Genomic DNA, 6,289 nt, shown 5'->3' on the forward strand with positions numbered 1-6,289 from the left:
TCAGAGCACTGCTCCTTCTATGTGGTGTCCAACATGAGCAATCTCAAAGGCCACTTTGTCACCTTGGAGACATCTGGAAAATATTTGGTAAAGGTAATGGCTGTATCAGGAAAAATTATATTCCTGCCCCAACAAATGTCCAGTCAAAGCCCAGGTACCCAGAAAAAGGAATAAACAGAGAAATTTAGTTAGGAGCCCTGATCTATAATTTTCACTTTCTCAACATGCTTAAAAAAGCATCTGATCGTTCATTAAAATACATCAAACTACAAAACTCTAAACACCTGCTGATGGGTGGGACAGATTTTTGAAATGTGAGTTCAAAATCAGATTTTACGTTATCATCAATCATTGTAGAAAAGGGCAGGGGATCAGATTTTCTGCTACATGAGTAAATTTCCATGGTGGTTTTGCAATGCAGCATTGTATATATAAATTGTGAGTTAAACCCTTCTAAGTTCTGTGCATGGCAAGTACTGTACCTAGATATTCAGTCTCTTTTCTGCACCAATAAAACATTTATCTCTCAAAGTTTTACCAAGTGCAGAAGAGAAAAATGCTTGATACTTAGAGTTTACTGGATCTCTATTTTAAACAAATGCCTGAATATATCAGCGGATGCTTTTGAATTATTTTGAGGATTAGTTAATATGGCACAGTATATAAAGGAAATCCATTGTTTGATCACTAATGCATTTGTCAGTTTGTTTAGTTATTGCCTTGTAAAGCATGAAGTAGAATGTCTCTAAATGATAGCTGTTTACCCAAAACTGCCTTTAAGAGCAATATACATGCTTGGTATGTATATTGCAAGATGAGGTTTTGAGTATTATGTATGTTTGGGATAAAAGGCACCAGTCAGGACTGTGACACATTTCTTTCCCACCACATCTAAGCCAGCAAAGGTAACAGTGTGTGGCCCCATTCCACTTTCTCACAAAGCCACCCAAACTCAAATGTAGGTCCCATTGTGTACAACAGATATAACAGCCCATTTCCTAATGTGTCACTTTTTCATCATCCCTACGACTGAAACTCAAATAATACAAAGAGAGCCACATGCTTCAGAGAATGGTGGCTATAATCTTTGGTTCATGCAAAGTGGAACTCGAGGAACAAAGATGATCTCTCACCTCCTGACATTTAATGATGCAGCCACTGTGAGGCTGGAGTGGTCACCACTGCAGTCAGACACCCCAGACCTCTTTTTCCCCACAGGGAAAGCACTAGCAAGATCTATGATGTTTGCCCGAGGTACACTTATTGGTCTTACACAGTGGTGTGCTGGCACTGGATTTCCAACATCTGTTTTTATTCCAGATGTTAACAAATTCATATACTGCATGCACTGGAATTTGAAATACTTTACATGAATAAATTTGAAAGGCTTTCTGTGCCTTACACGGCTGCTATTCTGCTTTGACAAATATCTCATTCTTGTACCCTGCAACCCACTATCTAGCATGAGATGATATTTTCAAGGCCACTCTTTATACAGAGAAGAAGGAGCAACTGCATTTGAGATACTTTGTTTCTTTGCAGTAAGGGGTTTCTGTAAAGAAATGATTTGAGGTTTGGTGTAGATGCGAATTTAGTCAGGTCTGCAATACATAGTGTGTCAAATTACTGGCTCAACCCAAGCTTTTCATGGAAATATAACTTTCTCCATCACTCCTGGGAGTTTAAAAAAGGAGCATAATTGTTGTTTCAAGTGTCTTTAGACCAGACAAAGGACGTGTTCAATCTTCCACTGACAGCCTAAGTCAAATGATCCAGATCCACTCATGTGTACCTACTGCCAGCAAGACTAATGTGGTCCAAGTATGTTGGACTCTTGAGAAGGAAAAAGGTCCATCATCTTCAGCAGAGCCAGAGTTCAGCTGTGTGCAGCCATGGTAGAACAGATGTAACTTCAGAGTTTTTAAGACACTTTTGTCTTCATTGTATATATGGTGTTGGTGGACCTGACAGTGTTAAGTTAGTTGTTGGACTTGGTGATCTCAGAGGTCTTTTCCATCCTTAATGATTCTATGCTTCTATGATTCTGACCCTGAAGCTGATGGGAACCAACCTAATCCACAGAAAGATTTTGAATGGCTTCAGACTTAGTTAAAAATATCTGGAAGAGTGCAAGCCCTACAGGAGTGCAAATCTGGACACAAAGTCTTGTGGTAAGAAAGGACATTTCATCAGATTTCTCCAGAAATAGATGCTCTTGAGCAAACATTTCCTGGAATGATCTGAACCTCTCTCTACTGCAGTATTTAGCAAGCTTGTGTTATAAAGGACTGTCTTTAAGGGACCCTTAATGGCCTTTCTCTCTTCAAAACCTCAGGCAGAATCTATCACCCAGCCTGCTTTGTGAATAAGGAACAAATATGTTGTTTATTTTATTTTACAGTAAATATTTGTACAGTACTCCATATGGGTATCGGCATTATTTTTCTTCATGTATTTTGTGGGGAAAAAAAATGCTCTCTGCTTCAATGTAGTGGGAGAACATGTGGAAATTTAAACCTGCTGTAGGAAGCAGGCACAGTAGGAGCTGTAATGGGAAAAAGGCAGGCATGGTTTATCAGCAGAATATGTAACATATACTGCACATCCGGCTTCCCAAGTAAGTTGTTAACAGTGCTCAATAAAAATGTTTCTCCTTAAAGGATCAGATGTTTCTCTTTTTTTTCTCTCTTCTTTTTTTTTTCAGTAGCTGCAGTATGGTAAAACTGGTGTCATAAAGTCATTGCAAGAGACAGCAAACAACTTTGTTATCATAATAGGCTTTTTTTTCCCCTCCTTCTTTTTCTAACAATGGCTCTAGCAGGTGGCATGTGGCTGAGACCGGGTCTATCACCATCTCCAGGGTGCCAAGACGTCCCTCAGAGTTTCTGTGGGAGGAATTTGTTGGTGGGATTTGGATTGTAAAGGCACGTGAGCATCTGCTGCCTGCTCGGTCTCATTACCATTGACACAATTAGCTCCTGCAGCTCTTGGCCAGGCAGCCAGAGCAAGGACTCAATTTTCCTGTCTCTCTGACAATGCTCATTATCATTCATCTGAACCTACGGGTTCCTCTGCTTCCAAGTCCGGGCCAAGGGGCTGTGAAAACAGATCACACAGAGGAACACTCAGGGAAGGAAGAGCAAATTGAGATAATAGCTATGAACAGCCTAAAAACAACAGCTTTGTATACAGCATTGGTGATAAACTGTCAGTATTCATAGTAGTTGCTCTTTTCCCTTCTGTGTAAATTATTTTATATCTGAAAACCACATTCTATGGATGTCTGCTACTGTATGCTTTCTGTAAGTAGCTTATAACCTTTTTCCATGATTCAGGAGATATTACACAATGTTACTATTGCCCTTCTATATCCCTAACCACTTGCTAAGTTCTGACAAACTTTCCAGGTTTTGTTGGGTGTTTTTTCGTTATGTATAGAAAAAGTCCATTTCCTACCTTTGAGTTAATTTGGAAACCTGACCAAAAAGTAAAATTTTTGCTCCTTACAGAACCATGAAAAGTAGGAGTTTACTGACATCTTCCTCTGGCAGCCACAGTCTAAACAAAATGTTAACCCATATCTGCAGATAAAGACTTCACATTCCTCTAAGTGTCCTCACCCCACATAAAACTGCAATTATTTTACATTTCCTTACAATAGATACTGCATAATTCCTCCTTGCTGGCCTTATGTCCTTTTATTGCTACAAAGAACCTTAGCCCATAAATGGAAGATTAGAGAAGTCACACATTTTTCAAATAAATCACTCAGCTAAAAGCAGTGAGGAGGGGAAGGAGAAAGAGGGAGAGAATTTAAACCGATCTATCTCTTGAATATACGTCAAGGATCTCTGTCTCTGAACAAAGAAAGCAGAAGGGCTTCAAGGCCTGAATCTGTGATAATCTTGCAGTTTCTGAATGTTGCATAGCTAGCGATTTGTGACCTTACTGAAGAATATTAGATTAAAGCAGAAATACTTTTACCACAACATGTCTTTCCTGAGACTCAGGCTTTACTAGGTCTTTGTAACACAGGAGGGTGGAAAACATCACAGAGAGCTGAGGAGGAGGCAGGGGCATGACATTTGCTTTCAGATGTTTTTAAAACTCAAGGAAGTGTTATTGTTTCCATAAATCATTACTAGAGGTTTATTTTCCTCACTCCCCTCCCTGTCTTGTTAGAGAAAATATAAGCTGGGCATTGGCATTGCTCAGGGCTAAAAAGAAATAAATGGGGGTTTTTTAATGAGTTTTCCAAAATGATTACTGTTACAGTTTTAATCCCAGGTTCCAGGCAGTACAGAAATTGTGCAAGCCTGGAGCACTGAGGAGCAGAGGGACAAGGCCATCTCCCCCACTGATGATGTCCAGAACCTACACTTGTTTGCAGAACTGTCCCAATTCCCCTGGCTTTGTCATGGAAATCACAAACCCTGAAAGAAGAGTCTATTATGTCAAAGTACAAATTATATTATAGGGTTTTAAGTAATTGTTTGCTGACTGTTGTCATGCACATGTGGTTTGTTGGAAGTTGATGTAATCGTTTTGGCAAATTTCCACCAGCAAGAATCAGCCGGGGTGAACTCTGAAATCAGCTGCTGTGGGGGTTCACATCATGCAATTAATGGGTGAAAGACCAGCACGGACACCCTTCAAAGTTAATTTACGCTGGCCCATTTTAAAAGTAGTGCATTATGTCTCAACCGTATGAAATGTATTGTGGACATATTAGCATTCACAAAATTCATTAGAAACCCATTAGTTCAAATGAAAGACCTCTGTTGCTTTCCTATTACTAAATTTAACATCTCTATGGCCTGCAAAAAGATAGAAAGTGTATATAGCAAAAGGATGTGCTGTGTTTTGCTGGCACAATTTGAATAAAGTTTTCCTCAGTCAGAAAGATTTTTTGTTTCAGTTAGATGTCAATTAAAGTAAATATTCAAGATTATTCCAAAATAACCTTAACTTACTGGAATGCATTCTCTCACTAGGCTATGTAAATATGGGTGCACCCATGGGCTTTCCCAGAAAGTGTATATAGCAAAAGGATGTGCTGTGTTTTGCTGGCACAATTTGAATAAAGTTTTCCTCAGTCAGAAAGATTTTTTGTTTCAGTTAGATGTCAATTAAAGTAAATATTCAAGATTATTCCAAAATAACCTTAACTTACTGGAATGCATTCTCTCACTAGGCTATGTAAATATGGGTGCACCCATGGGCTTTCCCTTCCCCAAAACATCTGTGTCAGATCCTGGAATACTTCAGTATGATGTAGTGAGGCAGCTGGCATTTCTTTTTCATAAATTCACTAAGCCAGTAAATAGTAATACTATAGTGACTGGAACTTAAAGAATAAACTGACATATTTTCTTTCCAAATATAGCTGTGTGGAATTTTCATTTAAATAAGTTGTCAGAGTTATACATATATATATGTATTTATGTGAATATATTTTTAGAGAAATAAGTGCAGTAAAAATGCTTTTCAATGTGTCTCAAACTGCCTTTGCAATTTCAAGTATTTATAATTGTGGTTCATGGATGCCTTTTCTTAGGACACCCATGTTATTAAGATATTGATCTTTTGTATTATCCTTCTACAGACTTCTATCACAAAATGAAGCTACTAAGGAAATGCAGAACAAATCTAGCACAGACAATATGACATATGGATAATTTTCATTAAAGATAAAAGGAAAATTGATAAAAATATATGATAGCTTCTAAGTGAACTCACTGTATTGCTATCAGGATTAAATACTACACAAGTTAAGCTCCATTACAGTGTTTAGCATTGTTGCTAGGGACTGTTCTTTTAGCCCTCCTGTGCTGTTTAAACACTGATTTTTAATATATTTTTATATAACTTCTATAGCATAGTTAAAATATTACTTTTAGTACCTTAGTAAAGAAATGGTTCAATAGTTAACAATAAAAATCCATCAGAATTTGTCACCTGAATTCTAAAAACTGTAAAACCAAGTGATTAATGTACAAGCACATATTAAGAAAACCTCAACGTTTTGACAAGTTTGATGTTTTTTGTTGTTAACTTTGGTTTATGATCACTTTAGACAGAACACCTGCACTGGTTTTAAACCAGTTAAGTAATATATATAGCCATACCAGGAGTGGTTGAGGTCACTTGGTCTGTTGGGCTTGGAGAACAGGAGACTGAGTGGAGACCTCATTGCTGTATACAGCTCCCTCAAGAGAGGAAGTGGAGGGGCAGGCACTGATCTCTTCTTTCTGGCGACCCCTGATAGGCCCTGAGGGCATGGCGTGAA

This window comes from Acanthisitta chloris, unplaced genomic scaffold, assembly GCF_000695815.1.
Source record: "Acanthisitta chloris isolate BGI_N310 unplaced genomic scaffold, ASM69581v1 scaffold5418, whole genome shotgun sequence".
NCBI lineage: Eukaryota > Metazoa > Chordata > Aves > Passeriformes > Acanthisittidae > Acanthisitta > Acanthisitta chloris.